The 16,357-nt window shown below is 43.6% G+C and overlaps 1 protein-coding gene across 1 annotated transcript in view; it reads right to left on the bottom strand.

Annotated features, from left to right (window-relative positions):
* LOC115482407 (adherens junction-associated protein 1-like) overlaps positions 1-16,357 on the bottom strand; it is a 197,916-nt gene that overhangs the window by 152,256 nt on the left and 29,303 nt on the right. The window lies entirely within an intron of this gene.

The following is a 16,357-nucleotide window of genomic DNA, read 5'->3' as shown; positions in this document are numbered from 1 at the left end:
CAGGGTCATATGCGGAACAGGGGTATTCCTAAAATTAACACACTCGGCACTGCCTTAATGTTTTCTGACCCATTATGTTGTGCGACCATACTGCATTTCCTTTAAATTGAAGCTCAACACAGAGAAAACTCATTGCCTTCTACTCACATCACCTTACAACAAGTACAATTCTACCACCTTAACTGCACCTGGGCTTGACCTGCCAATCTCTACGTCTCTGAAAATTCTAGGAGTAATACTTGACAGAAATCTAACTCTAGTTGATCACACTAATGCAGCCGTGAAAAAAAGCATTCTTCTCTCTTTGGAAACTGAAGCGTATAAAAACTTTCTTCCCTAGAGAAGTGTTTTTGCAATTTAGTGTGGTCTCTTGTTTTGAGTCATCTTGATTACTGCAATGGTATCTATGCAGGGTGCATGGAACTGCTTCTTAAAAAAATTACAGACTGCCCAAAATACCGCTGCAAGATTGATCTACGGTAAATCGAAGTTCGTCAGCTCCAGGCCACTGCGAGAAAAACTGAACTGGCTACCTGTCAAGGAACGTATAACATTCAAAATTTGTGCCCTGGTGCACAAAATCCTTCACGGCGAAGCTCCAGCTTATATGGATAATCTTATCATCTTGCCACCAAGGAACTTGAGCAAATCTTCCCGATCCTATCTACGTCTCCACTACCCCTCGTGCAATGGCCTCAAGTATAAAACCAGCCACGCATCTACCTTTCCCTACATCAGTGCACGTTTGTGGAATGGTTTGCCCAACTCAGTAAAAGCTACCTCTGAACACCAGGCTTTCAGAATCTCCCTGAAGACCGCTTTATTCAGGACAGCTTACCCTGCAGCTCAGCACTGCCTTAATGTTTTCTGACCCATTATGTTGTGCGACCATACTGCATTCCTTACCTCCTCTCTCACTTCTCTCCCTCTGTCTCTCCCCACCAACTACCTCGCCCTTCCTGTGTCTGTTTATTACTAGATTGAAGTGTCCTTTTATACTGCTGTTAGCCTTTTTGAACTAATGTAAGCCACATTGAGCCTGCCCATGAGCGGGAAAGTGTGGGATATAAATGCTTAAATAAATAAATAATAAATAAATAAATAATGGGGTTACATGCATAATATAGCAGCACGCTTCAGTTAGTGTAAATGGACGCACCTAAAGTTAGGCGTAATTCCCGAGAATAAGCTTTATTCTATAAATCACACCTAACTTTAAGCATGACTTACAGAATAGCGTTTTTTTCGGCACTGATTTTTTGGGGCACTCTATATAGAATCTAGACCTAAGGGCTCTCGTGTTCACCCTGCATTATCCATGCTTCCACGTTCATTCCTCACCCAATATACACCCCCTCCCAACAACTGAGGAAACTTCAAACAGCCCAGAACACAGCAGCCAGGCTCATCTTCGGAAAACCTAAATATGAAAGGGCAAAACCACTACGAGAGAAACTACATTGGCTTCCACTCAAGGACCGCGTTACTTTTAAAACTTGCACACTAGTCCATAAGATCATTTACGGTGAAGCCCCAGCGTACATGTCTGATTTAATAGACCTACCACCTAGAAACGCCAAAAGATCATCCCGAACTCACCTCAACCTTCACTACCCAACTTGCAAGGGCTTGAAGTACAAGACGATACACGCGTCAACTTTTTCCTTCAAGAGCACGAAGTCTTGGAATACATTACCGCGCAACCTAAGAATGATTAACGAACAAGCCTCCTTCCGTAAACTACTGAAGACACACCTGTTTGAACAAACTTACGGAAAGAGCGAAAACACATAGAGACCACACTCACTGTTCACCAATGCAATACACATCCACATCTGATCCATCATCCCTTTATCCAGTCAATCATACATTTATCCACGGAACTATGTACACTATATGTCTAGGTGTCTAATAATGCCCTTTTTTCCCATTGTCTCCTTCTAATGTTTCTATGTTGATGTCCCATTGTTATACTCCCAATGATATTCGAATGTCTCGCACAACTCTGTTCAATGTAATCCATAACCTAGTCGTAACAAATGTATTTCTATTATTCAAGTCTTATTGTAAGCCACACTGAGCCCGCAAATAGGTGGGAAAATGTGGGATACAAATGCAATAAATAAATAAATAAGGTAAACAAATATATAGTGCAAGATTAGCCCATGCAAACTGGGAAAATACTATAGGACACTTTAATACACCCTGCAGTAAGCCTTTCACAGTGCACTAAGCCTAGGTTAGGACTTATTTTATTTTAGTTACATTTGTACCCCACACTTTCCCACTCATGGCAGGCTCAATGCAGCTTACATATACAGGTACTTATTTGTATCTGGGGCAATGGAGGGTTAAGTGACTTGCCCAGAGTCACAAGGAGCTGCCTGTGCCTGAAGTGGGAATTGAACTCAGTTCCTCAGGACCAAAGTCCACCACCCTAACCACTAGGCCACTCCTCCACTGTTGCTACTATTTGAGATTCTACATGGAATGTTGCTATTCCACTAGCAACATTCCATGTAGAAGTCGGCCCTTGCAGATCACCAATGTGGCCATGCAGGCTTCTGCTTCTGTGAGTCTGACATCCTGCACATACGTGCAGGACGTCAGACTCACAGAAACAGAAGCCTGCGCAGCCTTCTACATGGAATGTTGCTAGTGGAATAGCAACATTCCATGTAGAATCTCCAATAGTATCTATTTTATTTTTGTTACAGTTGTACCCTGCGCTTTCCCACTCATGGCAGGCTCAATGCAGCTTACATGGGGCAATGGAGGGTTAAGTGGCTTGCCCAGAGTCACAAGGAGCTGCCTGTGCCTGAAGTGGGAATGGAACTCAGTTCCTCAGTTCCCCAGGACCAGAGTCCAGCACCCTAACCACCAGGCCACTCCTCCACTCTTACACACTTTAATAAAAGAGCTCCCTAAACTGTAAGCTCTCTGGGGCAGAGAAATATCTTTGAGGTACTACCTAACATCTGTGAACTAAGGGGCCTTTTTACAAAGCTGTGGTTTAGCTACCGAGGCAATGGCATGGGCAGGGGCGGCCAGACCATTAGGCCACCTGAAGCAGGAGCCTCAGGCGGCACTCCTCAGGAGTGGCATCTCAGAGGGGGGGGGGCTTTGCAGCGTTTTACCTCATCATGGTGACTTTCCAAACCCGGCGACAGCAGCAGCAGCGATTCCCATATGCTGCCCTGCTGCCACCTCTTTACTGACGCCGCCTGAAGTAACTTTCTGTTTCGCTCAGGCAGCCACAGTAAAGGGAAGAGGCGGGTGCCGGCTGCAGCAAGGCAGCGTATGGGAATCGCTGCCACTGCCGGGTTTGGAAAGTCACCATGACGAGGTAAAACAACCGGGGGGGGGAGTGGCATCTCAGCCCAGGGGCTGGCATCATGTAAGCTCCGCCTCAGGTGGCATCTTGCCTTGGGCCGGCCCTGGGCATGGGGCAAGTTGACCCTAACACCGGTGTGTGCTGCATGCCATTTCTGGCGCTCACAAAATAATTGTATTTTTTCAGTGCCAGGGGTTTACCCAGCAGTAATCGGGCAGCACCATGGTTGCCCAGTTAGCACTGGTTTAGCACACGAGCCCTTACTGCCTCCTAAATAGGAGGTGGTAAGGAATCCCCTAGGAAATGGTCGTGCGGCAAGCACTTACCTTACCAAACGGTCATTTCTATTTTTTAAAAATCTTTTTACCCGCTGTGGTAAAAGGGGGCCTCAGTGCATGGCAAACAGGCATGCTGACGCCACCACAGGGTCCTTTTACTGCAGCTTGGTAAAAGGACCCCTAGATTTAAAAAAAAAAAAAAAAAGAGAGTATCATGAGGGATGATAATTTAAAAATAACATTTGTATTATTTTGATTATTACTAATGTGTCCCACATTCAGACAGACTCGGGACTCCAGATTATGAATATTGTTAGCAGGATGGGTTTTCATGGGTGGCCCCCTCATGAATATGCATGGGGTATACTTCCATATGTAGCATATGATTTAAGAATCTGTTTTTATTTGTAGAATTTGCCTACCCTGGAACCCAATCCTGTTGGCCAAGGTCAAGGACTGGCATGCTCCTTCCCTGCTGTGCTCTATTAAATCCATTAAAATAACTGATAACTGGAACACGTTTGTAAGTGCTTTGATTACCTGCAAATGTAATTGCTCTGATGGAATTGTTCCGCCGTTCTACATTTAACATGTTCCATGTATCCTTCCACTCCAGGACCCAGGTAAAAGCAAGTCCTTCGTTTTACCCAGTGTGTTCTTTCTAGCAAAAAAGGTGTTGGTACTCAAATGCTAGGCCACCCTTCAGGGGTGGGGTGATCACTGAGGGATCCACCCCACAGTAGCCAGGCCCCCTGCAACCAGTCACAGAATCTATGACAAGGCAGAATTAGTGTGTAGACCCTGAGCTCTTTCATTAAAACTTGGGGTCCTTGGGCCAATTTTAGCAGACAATGGAAAAGGTGCCGGTACTCAGTACCCCCAAGTACCCCCTCAAAAAAAGCCCTGGTTTTACCTTTCTAAAACAAATTTCAGTAATTAAGGGGCCCTTTTACTAAACCGCGTAATCGTCTACATGTGCCAAACACATGCCGAAATGGAGCTACCGCACAGCTACTGCATGGCTCTTGCGGTAATTTGCATTTTTGCCGCATGTCACGTACCCGTGTCCAAAAAATAATTTGGCGTGCCTAGGTCATTATCGCCCAGTTACCGTGTGAGACTTTACGCTAGGTCAATGGCTGACGGTAAGATCTCAGACTCAAAATGGACATGTGGGAATCTTCATTTTGTCCATTGCCTCAGGTACAAACTTAGATTGTGAGCCCTCCTGGGACAGAGAAATATCCAGAGTACCTGAATGTAACTCACCTTGAGCTACTATTGAAAAAGGTGTGAGCAAAATCCAAATAAATATATGGAATGTTGCTACTATTGAAGATGCTAAATGGAATGTTGCCACTTTTTGAGATTCTGGAATGTTGCTACTATTTGAGATTCTAGATGGAATGTTGAGTGGAGGAGCGGCCTAGTGGTTAGCGCACCAGTCTTGCAATCCAGAGGTGGCCAGTTCAAATCCCACTACTGCTCCTTGTGATCTCAGGCAAGTCACTTAACCCTCCATTACCTTAGGTACAAACTTAGATCGTGAGCCCTCCAGGGACAGAGAAATATCCAGAGTACCTGAATGTAACTCACCTTGAGCCACTACTGAAAAAGGTGTGAGCAAAATCTAAATAAATTCACTTGATTTTTTTTTTTTTTTAAAGGAGCACCTTACTTCCAAATTGTGCTTTTCTGGACATGCCTTCATCTGAATTGTGACCTTCCACATTTCCCCTACATTGAACTATCCTTTCTGTGTCCTAGTCTCTCCCCGGCTGTACAGTGGAGCACCTTTTGCCTCAATGTTTCTTTTTCATGCTTTTTAATAGCAGTAATTTTTCATTTTGGAAAAAAGAAAATAGTGTATTGGCATCAGCTTCAGCAGTTATAGCAACATGTAGACATCCAGCCATAGAATGCAAAACTCCAGAGCGTACTGGGAAATTAAAGGTCATCTATATTTAATAACTAATTATAATGCAAATCAAAATGCTGTTGTTCATCTCACTAACAATTACCACCATTTAGGGCTCTTGTACATTTTGCTCTTGAACACAAAAAAAAAAAAGTCTTTTAAAACTCTTTATGCAGAATGTTTAATTATTTTATCATTATGAAATGAAGCATTAATAACTGTAAAATCTGAATTGGTCGACCTGGAAGACTAGATTATAAAGAGTGTCTTTTGTTCAGCTAGATCCTACAGTCACAGGAACATAAAAAGGTCTCATTCAAAAAGTAATTTTTTCCCATTCTCTGCATAAGGAATCAAACAAAATAAAACATGGAAAAGAAAATAAGATGATACCTTTTATATTGGACATAACTTAATACATTTCTTGATTAGCTTTCGAAGGTTGCCCTTCTTCCTCAGATCGGAAATAAGCAAATGTGCTAGCTGACAGTGTATATAAGTGAAAACATTCAAGCATTACTATGACAGTAAAATAGATACCATTGGAGATTCTACATGGAATGTTGCTACTATTGGAGATTCTACATGGAATGTTGCTATTCCACTAGCAACATTCCATGTAGAAGGCTGCGCAGGCTTCTGTTTCTGTGAGTCTGACGTCCTGCACGTACGTGCAGGACGTCAGACTCACAGAAGCAGAAGCCTGCGCGGCCACATTGGTGATCCGCAAGGGCCGACTTCTATATGGAATGTTGCTAGTGGAATAGCAACATTCCATGTAGAATCTATAGAAATCAAACAAAATAAAACATGGAAAAGAAAATAAGATGATACCTTTTTTATTGGACATAACTTAATACATTTCTTGATTAGCTTTCCAAGGTCCCCCTTCTTCGTCAGATCGGAAATAAGCAAATGTGCTAGCTGACAGTGTATATAAGTGAAAACATTCAAGCATTACTATGACAGTCTGACAGGGTGGGAGGATGGGGGTGGGTCGGAGGTATGCATGGGGACATCAAAGCATATCATTGATATTCTAACATGATGGGTGTGGATAGGTGAGGGGTGGGGTGATCAACAGAGACCCCACCCCTCACCTATCCATACCCATCCTGTTAGAATATCAATGATATGCTTTGATGTCCCCATGCATACCTCCGACCCACCCCCATCCTCCCATCCTCCCACCCTGTCAGACTGTCATAGTAATGCTTGAATGTTTTCACTTATATACACTGTGAGCTAGCACATTTGCTTATTTCCGATCTGACGAAGAAGGGCAACCTTCGAAAGCTAATCAAGAAATGTATTAAGTTATGTCCAATAAAAAAGGTATCATCTTATTTTCTTTTCCATGTTTTATTTTGTTTGATTTCTATTGATAACCTTAAGAGTGGACTAACACGGCTACCACACTCCTCTACTGGATATGGAAGAAATCCTTATTGAGTAAGACTCAAAAGGATCTATTCACTTACAGGTTGATAATGTTGGTCCAGCTCAGCATTTAATTACAGGGGTCCTTTTACTAAGCTGCGCCGAAAAATGGCCTGCGGTAGTGTAGGCATGGGTTTTGGGCACGCGCAGAATCATTTTACGGCACACCTGTAAAAATGCCTTTTTTAAAAATTTTGACCAGAAATGGATGTGCAGCAAAATGAAAATTGGTACGTGTCCATTTTGAGTCTACTACTACTACTACTCAACATTTCTAAAGCGCTACCAGAATTACGCAGCGCTGTACAGCCAAACATGAAGAGAGAGACAGTCCCTGCTCAAAAAAGCTTAAAATCTAAAGGACATAACAACAGAGACAATCAAATTAGGACAGCATAGTACATCTGATTACGCAATAGTTCATAGGGACAGACTAATAGATCTAAACAGCTAAAGACAATTAAAGTATGCAAATGCATAATACAGACAGATTGGTAGCGGTATTGAATAGAGGAGTAATGGTAAGGTTAAGTGCCAAAAGCAGAGTCGAAAAGATGGGCTTTGAGCAAGGATTTGAAGATGGGTAGGGATGGGGCCTGTCGTATCAGTTCAGGAAGTCTATTCCAGGCAAAGGGTGAAGCGAGGCAGAAAGGGCGGAGTCTGGAGTTAGCAGAGGTGGAGAAGGGAGCAGAAAGGAGGGATTTGTCCAGTGAGCGGAGGATCCGGGTAGGAATGTAGGGGGAGATGAGGGTGGAGAGGTAAGGAGGGGCAGCAGAGTGAGAGCATTTGTAGGTTAGTAGGAGAAGCTTGAATTATATGCGGTAACGGATCGGATGCCAGTGAAGTGACTTCAGGAGAGGGCTGATGTGAGCATATCGGCTCTGGCGGAAAATAAGACGTGCCGCGGAATTCTGAACAGATTGAAGGGGGGATAGATGGCTAAGTGGGAGGCCAGTGAGGAGCAGGTTGCAGTAATCTAGGTGAGAGGTAATAAGAGTGTGGATGAAGGAGTGTGTGGTGTGCTCTGAGAGGAAAGGGCGAATTTTGTTGATGTTAAAGAGAAAGAAGTGACAGGTTTTGGCTGCCTGCTGGATATGAGCAGAGAAGGAGAGGGAGGAATCAAAGATGACTCCTAGGCTGCGAGGGAGGAATCAAAGATGACTCCTAGGTTGCGAGTCTGAGACCTTACGCCACCCATTGTCTTAACGGTAAGGGTCTATGTACGTCAAATACCTTTTACCGCCCGGTAGTGCCATGTGCCAGAATATAAACATTATTTTCTGGCGCGCATAGGGGACGCGCGCCAAAAATGAAATTGCCTCCCAGCATACGCGGTAGCTGGGCGGTAACTCAGAATTGGCGCATGTTGGGCACGCGGAGACCCTTACCTGACTTAGTAAAGGACCCCATAATTAGGTATGGGCAGCCCAAAAAATGTTGTTTTATTTCACATGTGCATTATTCATTTTGGAGTCCTTTTACCGAACCCTGCTAAAAAGTGACTGGCGCTGGTGTCAGTACATGGGCTTTCAATGTGCTGTGGCCAATTTTAGCACTGCAGTAAAATGGCTGCCGTGACATTTTTTTTTGTAATGGCCACGCGCTAATTTCCCCATTAATGCTTGACCATTGCGGCGGGAGCCTTCACCATCACCTATTTAGGAAGAGCTAAGGGCTCCCACGCTATTCGAGTGGCATGCAGTAAAGAGCCTAAGTTACCCGATTAGGGCAAGCATACCCATTCTCCACCCATGGGCACACATATTTTCCAGTGCAGGTCTTCATTTTCATTTTGGGGGCAATGTTGCTACGACTGTACCCTTTTCACAAAGAGCATGAACTAATTGCAAAGAGGAAGCATTATTTTGCAAATTGTCAGTGACAGAGCCCATGTCGTTGCATGTTATTAAATGAAAAGGAGCAGAAGGACATATGATATGCCATATTATATCAGACCAGTGGCATACCAAGGGCGGGACGGTGGGTGCGGTCCGCCCTGCGTGCACGCTGCTGGGGGGTGCAGAGAGCAGCTGCACGCCTGTCGGCTCTGCTGGTTCCCTGCTCCCTCTGCCCCGGAACAGGTTACTTCCTGTTCCGGGGCAGAGGGAGCAGGGAGCCAGCAGAGCCGAGAGCCACGTGGCTGCTCCCAGCAGCTAAAAATGCACCCGGGGAGGGGGGGGGGTTGGTGCGCGGGGGGGGGGGGGATCCGCCCTGGGTGGCAGCTGACCTAGGATCATCACAGTATCAGACCCAAAGGCTACTAGGCCCAATATCCTGTCTCTGACTTTGTCCAATGCAGATCACAAGTACCAGGCAAGATCCCAAGGAGTAGGTCCGTTCCTTATTGCTCAAACACGGCTTTCCAAAAATATGGCTAATAATTTTTTACAGACTTTTCCCCTGGACTGATTTGTTGAGTATAAGGGAAAGGGGATGGGGTTTGATATACTGCCTTTCTGTGGTTACAATCAAAGAAGTTTACATATTATTGTGTGCCTGGGGCAGTGGAGGGTTAAGTTGCCCAGAGTCATAAAGAGCTACAGTGGGAAAAGAATGTGGTAATTAGATGTCACCACCAGTAATTGAGAAGCAAACCCAGTGCTGGGCAGACTCCTATGGTCTGTGCCCTGATCATGGCTGGACAGATTTGGATGAGCTGGAGTGGGGCTTTCATGACAACTTCAATGGTTGGAGATCAAGGCCAGTACTAGGAAGACTTCTATGGTATGTGCCCTGGGAGTGGCGGGAAAAGATCAGGATCAAGCATATCTTGTTGGGTAGACTGGATGGACCGTGCAGATCTTTATCTGTAAAGTGTCACAGTTTCAGCATCCTTATTATGTATGCCAGAGGGTACACACATACTGCAAAATATTCTGAATTACTGTAAGAGTGTTGTATTTCCATATAAGTACAATAGACTGGTTTGTTTGAGTATTCTGAAGATAGGCAATGGACACAATCATAGAGGGCCTGTTTTAAATGCCCCAAATAGATGTAGGTAGAATTGTTCCTTGGTGCTGTTTTAACTCTTTCCTTGTACTTTGGGGTCTTCATGGGGTCTTCACCATTTTATTTATTAGTTTCACATGACAGAGTCCTGTGTTTCACGCTGGTCAATATCATTGTCTTTGTGACAGTACAGAATGATGAACATTGATGCTGCATTCCAAATATCCTTTCAAAGTAGGATCACTTTGTCACGTCATGTGATCTCCGTGGCTGTATGACAGAAAGTAGGATCTTGCCACAACATTTTCCCAGGCAAATCTGTCTATGGAGACAGTTGGATACTCCTTCATGTATTCTTGTAATGGGCTTATTTTCCCATGAAACTGCAACTCTAACTGAACCATATTTGGTGTTTCTTGGCCCAATGCTGAAAGGATAGTATCTTTATGCCAAAGGCTGGTGCTGTTTTACTTCTCTCCCTGTGCTTTGGGATATTCCTGCCAGGGTTGGTGCCACTTTACCCATCTCTTGATGTCTTGAGGTCTTCCTGCTATTATTAAGGCCGCTTTGCACCTCTCATAATGATTTTGAGTCTTCACGCCACTGTGAATTTCATTTGCCCCTGTTTTGGTGCCATGAGTTCCTCTTGGCATTCTTGATGTCTTGTTATTGCCTCTTTGACACATACCAGCAAGTATTAAGTAAGTTTGATTAAAAATGGATGGGAAACCATTGTCAGAGTGCAGAATTACTTGACTCGTGGCACAAATGTAAATGAATGAGCCAAATAATTCATATTCTAAAAATGAACCAAAATGGTGCTGGATCCAAAAATGAATCAAACCAAAAAGCTTTCCTGTGCATGTTCCTCTCCTCTTAGCCTTCTCACGTCCAAGCTAAAGAACCTTAACTTGTTTAACCTTTCTTCATAGGAAAAGGGCCCCAAAGTGACTTGCCTAGAGCCACAAGGAACTGCAGTGGGAATCAAACCCAGCTCTCCAGGTTCTCAGAATACTGCAGTAACCATTAAGCTACTCCTCCACTTCCCACAATATTCTCCATTCCTATTCATTCCTAACATTCTATTTGTGTTTTGATTGCTGCTACGCACTGAGCTATTAAAACATACGGCACTGGAAATGAACCAAATTGTCACTGTTTTCACTAAAGGTGCAGAGAAGGGCGACAAAAATGATAAAGGGGATGGGATGACCACTATGAGGAAAGGCTAAAGCGGCTAGGGCTCTTCAGCTTGGAGAAAAGGCAGCTGAGGGGAGATATGACAGAGGTCTATAAAATAATGAGTGGAGTTGAACGGGTAGATGTGAAGCGTCTATTCACGCTTTCCAAAAATACTAAGACTAGGGGGCATGCAATGAAGCTACAATGTAGTAAATTTAAAACAAATCGGAGAAAAGTTTTCTTCACTCAACGTGTAATTAAACTCTGGAATTCGTTGCCAGAGAATGTGGTACAGGCGGTTAGCTTAGCAGAGTTTAAAAAAGGTTTGGGCGGCTTCCTAAAGGAAAAGTCCATAGACCGTTATTAAATGGACTTGGGGAAAATCCACTATTTCTGGGATAAGCAGTATAAAATGTTTTGTACATTTTGGGGATCTTGCCGGGTATCTGTGAGCTGGATTGGCCACTATTGGAAACAGGATGCTGGGCTCGATGGAACTTTGGTCTTTCCCAGTATGGCAATACTTAAGTACTTGTGTAAAATTAAGGATGCAAAATTAAGACGTTCATTAGTTTGACCAACTTTTAAGATCTAAAAGTAACTAAGGAGGACTCTTCACTAATGAAATTTATGGCATCTAACTTTGATATTTTCTTCCAAGTGAGGAACTATTAAGTTGCAGTAAGCAATAGCACACGCTTACAGCAGCTTAAAAGTACTTACCATGAGATGCGCTCAGGCATCCTGCAGTAAGATCCCAATCTGCATGCAAAACTTTTTTTTTAGATTTTCCGTGGATGGGCATATCAGGGGGATAAGAGTGAGCATTCTTGCGCTAATCAACGCATCTACATTACTGTGTGCTAACTGATTAGCGTAGGATTAGTGTGTGAGTCTTTACTGCCTACAAAATGGGTGGTGGTAAGTGCTCATACAATAATTTTTGTTAACGGTCATGTGCTAATGGCAACATTAGCACATGACTAAGTACTGACCTGAGAATCTAATATTCTTACAATATTTCTCACCGTGAGGCTTATTAAAATTTAATTTATTTAATTATTTAATGGAGGAAAAGACCTCAAAAGTCCTCGCCCGGCAGCAGACAAAATTTCTGAGTACCGGTTCTTCCTAGACTCCAGTATTATCATTGGTCAAAAACCTCCATTTTTTAAAAAATATTTGTGACTTTTGATTAATTTTCAGTGCATATTTTCATCTTCCTTCTTCAATACTTATTCAAGAAATGATTTAAACATTTCAGTGCACTTAGCTTCACTTATTATCCAAAAATAGTTTAAATGTTTGAAGGCACTTAGCTTGGCTCTCTGCCCAACGGGGCTCTCTGTTTCACTCTTGCATCAGGCTTCGTCAGGGAACTATGCACTTTCTAATCTTATTCTTGTGCCACAACCTGTTTCTTATGCCGAATATTCCAACAAGGCCATTAGATTCTCAGCTCAGTTATTTACAAGGAAGTTTGCTGAAGATTTTGTCTAGTTTGGTCTGAATATTAGCACATGGACATTAATTCCAAAAATGGAAAATCGGCCATTTTCTGTCTGAGGGAAAAATGGCCTTAGCATTCCATATAGATAGATAGATAGATCCGACATTCTGTGAAATTTTTCCTAGACATGATCCCACTTAACATTAACACATGTTGTAATATTTGGCAATATCTTGTTTCATAGAAAGAGTTATATCTGGGATTATTAGTTCATCTTTTCCTTTCTCACATCTTCGAAGTGAGGAAATTTTGTCCAACAGCTGTAAAATTATTTTACAGTTTAAAAGCACATTAAAAAAAACAAACAGAGACATCAAAATTGCCTGGCCCATCCAGTCTGCCCAACAAAGTGGCCAGAGTTCTGGCACTCTGCACTGGTTCTACTCTTTCATGATTAAACATTAGTATACGTAGAGGCTCATTTTCAAAGCACATAGACTTACAAAGTTACATAGAGGCGTATTTTCAAAACACTTAGTCTTACACAAAGTTACATTGACGGGCATTTTTGATATGACGTCTAAATCTGACTTTGGACATTTTGACCATTTTCAAACCAGAAAAATGTCTATCTTTACTCTTTGAAAATGACCATTTCCTAGATGTTGTTGTGCTTAGTACGTCTATCTTTTTGGACCATTAAAAAAAAATGTCCAAGCAAAAAATGCACAAAATCAAGCCATTGGGACATAAGAGGAGCCAGCTTTCCTAATAGACTGGCCACACAAGCATCCCAGCAGAGCAGTGGGGGACCCTGGGGAGCACTGCAGTGGACTTCACTTAAAAGGTCCTAGGTACACATCTCACCATTACCCCTTTATATTGTGTGGTGATACACAAAACCTATAAAAAGCATACTGTACCCAACTATACAACACTACAATAACCATTAAGGCTGCAGGTGTCACCTATATGTGGGTCCATTAGTTTTGGGGGCTGACACTTTCCACCACAAGTGTAATAATTAGAGTGGATTATGGGTTGGGACCTTCTCTATAGTGTCCTGCACCCAGCGGCGTAGCAAGAGCGGGGCGGTGGGGGCGGTCCACCCCGGGTGCACGCGGCTAGAGGGGTACAGAGAGCAGCCACATGCCTGTCGGCTCCGCTTTTTCCCTGCTCCCTCTGGTTACTTCCTGTTCCGAGGCAGAGGGAGCAGGGAGCCAGTGGAGCTGAGAGCCGCACAGCTGCTCCTAGCAGCCAAGAATGCACCCGGAGGGAGGGGGTTTGATGCGCTGGGGGGGGGGGTCATTGCGCCAGGGGAGGTGTTGTGCTGCACCCGGGGGGGGGGGGGGGGGTGCGCATCGGCCATCTGCCCCAGGATCGACCTAGGATCATCACTGCCTGCACCCACCACTAGGCTATTCCAGAAACCTGTTTGCTGTTCTAATAGGACTGGCCATAATATCTGAAGCTGTCATATGTATGTACTGTTTCATTTATATCTTTGTGGGGTGGGAGGGGGTCAGTGACCACTGAAGGTGTAAGGGGTTGTTATTCCTTTAGTCCTGCAGTGGTCATCTGGTAATTTAGGGTACTTTTTTGTGTGTTACTAAAACAGGTCTAGACCAAAACATCCAACTTAAAGCCCTGGATGTTTTTGTTTTGTTCCATTATTGCAGAAAAATCCAAGTGTTAGGAACACACAGATCCCACCCTTAACATGCCCTTGGCATGCCCCCTTGTGACTTGAACACATTTCTGATGGACTTCATAGGAAAAAAATGTCTACAAATGTATTTTGAAAATACCAATTTGGAAGCTTTTGTGAGAAAAATGTCCGAATGCAGATTTATGCCACTTTTTGGATGTTTTTCTCTTTTGAAAATGAGCTGTAAGTCCATGTGCTTTGAAAATGAGCACCTTAATCTCAGTCTCTCCCTGCCAAGATCATAATTAGTCCTATAAGGAGCTGCCTATTGGTGGCAAGAAGGCACATAAATGGTTGTAGCCTATTCATTTTGGAGATGGGGATTTTCACCCTAATTCAATATATGGCGCTCAAAATTGCACACGCAAATATGTGCACATTCCCCATCTGCACACACAATGTAATTGAGCAAGCCACTAATGATCAATTATTGGCTTTAATTGAAATTTACACATGCATCTTTAGACGCCGGGATTTATGCATGGATCCATAAAGGGAGCGCAGCCATAGGAGGTTCGTGGGCAGATTGGGGATGTTCCTGGAATTTACACTTAGTTTTATAGAATAAGGGAAATCCATGTGTAGCTTATGCATGAGAATTTCCACCAGGTTTTACTTGGTGTAAATCCTCGTGCCCAAAATTGGGCGTAGATTCCGGCACCAAACACTATTCTATAAATGGTGCCCAACTCTCACTACTTTACGGGTCCTTTAACCAGTCTGTAGCCAGTAGCAGCAGGGGCCATTTTTCCCATGCACCAGAGCCCCTTTTACCGTAGTGTGTAAAAAGCCCCCTCCCCCCCCCCAAATGGTCATGCAGTAAGATAACTCTTACCGCATGGCCATGCAGCAGGCAGCATATAATACCACCAACTGAGGTGGCGGTAAGGGCTCTCACGGTAACCCAGTGGTAACCTGGCAGCACGTGGTGATGCCCGATTACCATTTCTGTTTTTTTTAAAGTTTTTCCATGGAAATGCACATTGTTGACCCAGAACTACCGCCAACCCAGAGCTACCGCCGGCAGCCATGTTGGGACGGTAGTAGTCCCGGAATAGCATGCGGTAAGCCCACATTGAGTTTACCGCTGCTTCGTAAAGGGGCCCCTTAGTGATGTAGTGGTCTACTGCAGTGTGGTTCATCCTGGTCCTTAAGGGCTATCCAGCCAATCTGGTTTACAGCAGAGCCTCCATGTATGCATATGACACATACTTGCATAGTCTGCCTCTTGCCAAGCCACTTTTATGCAAATTCCTTGTGGCTCTCCTGAAAACTAGGCTGACTGGGTGGTCCTCGAAGGTCAGGTTAAAATCTGCCGGCTTACAGTAATTCATACCTCCCCTGTATTTGTGGGAACACGTGAAATTTGATCATGTCTTTGGAATACATGGTCCTTCTCCCTGGTGGAAACCTGCTCCTTTCTGGATGATACAGCCTAGAGGTTTGAGTAATTCATGGAGCTTCACGGAGAGCGGTGACATTTCATCCAGGCACCCGCAGAGCTCCCCAGAAGCTGCAGCCTGTCTGTTTCCTACAGAGTGCAGAGTACAGAAGCTGGAAACCTGCAGTGCAGTTGCTCCGTGTTAATCTCCCCAGATCTGTTGCTAATGTTCATTGCTTTGATTGTTGCTTTCTTGCTGATGCTCATTACACATTAAATGATTCTCTTCATTCCCCCTATGATCTGTAATAACTTAACTCTCTACAGAGCTCCCCCATGTCTTTTCTGCTTACAAGGCAGCAACAAAAAAAGTTACTGTTTAATGGCCCTTTAACCGAATGTCGCATTTACTTATAATCGTTAGAAAAGCGGTCATAGGCAATGTGGCAAGATCAGAAATATAATGCAGGAATTGATACACATTCTGCTGTATTTCTTTACCTTTACATTATACAGAGCTTATAGCCCACAGATACTGATATAGTTCATGGCAGGTTACATAGCCATTGATAATTGAGCCATTTGTTCAAATGAACTTACAAATAAAACATTATATAGTTAACATCATAGGAGCCAACTTTTTAGAATTATTGGGGGTGCTAAGCCCAGTGGAAATAACCCTACCTTGGACACATACAAGGACTTTTTTCAATA

Source organism: Microcaecilia unicolor, chromosome 13 (assembly GCF_901765095.1).
Source record: "Microcaecilia unicolor chromosome 13, aMicUni1.1, whole genome shotgun sequence".
NCBI classification, from domain to species: Eukaryota; Metazoa; Chordata; class Amphibia; order Gymnophiona; family Siphonopidae; genus Microcaecilia; species Microcaecilia unicolor.
Note: the sequence above shows the minus strand (reverse complement) of the source record. Positions and strands in the feature narration are given on the sequence as shown.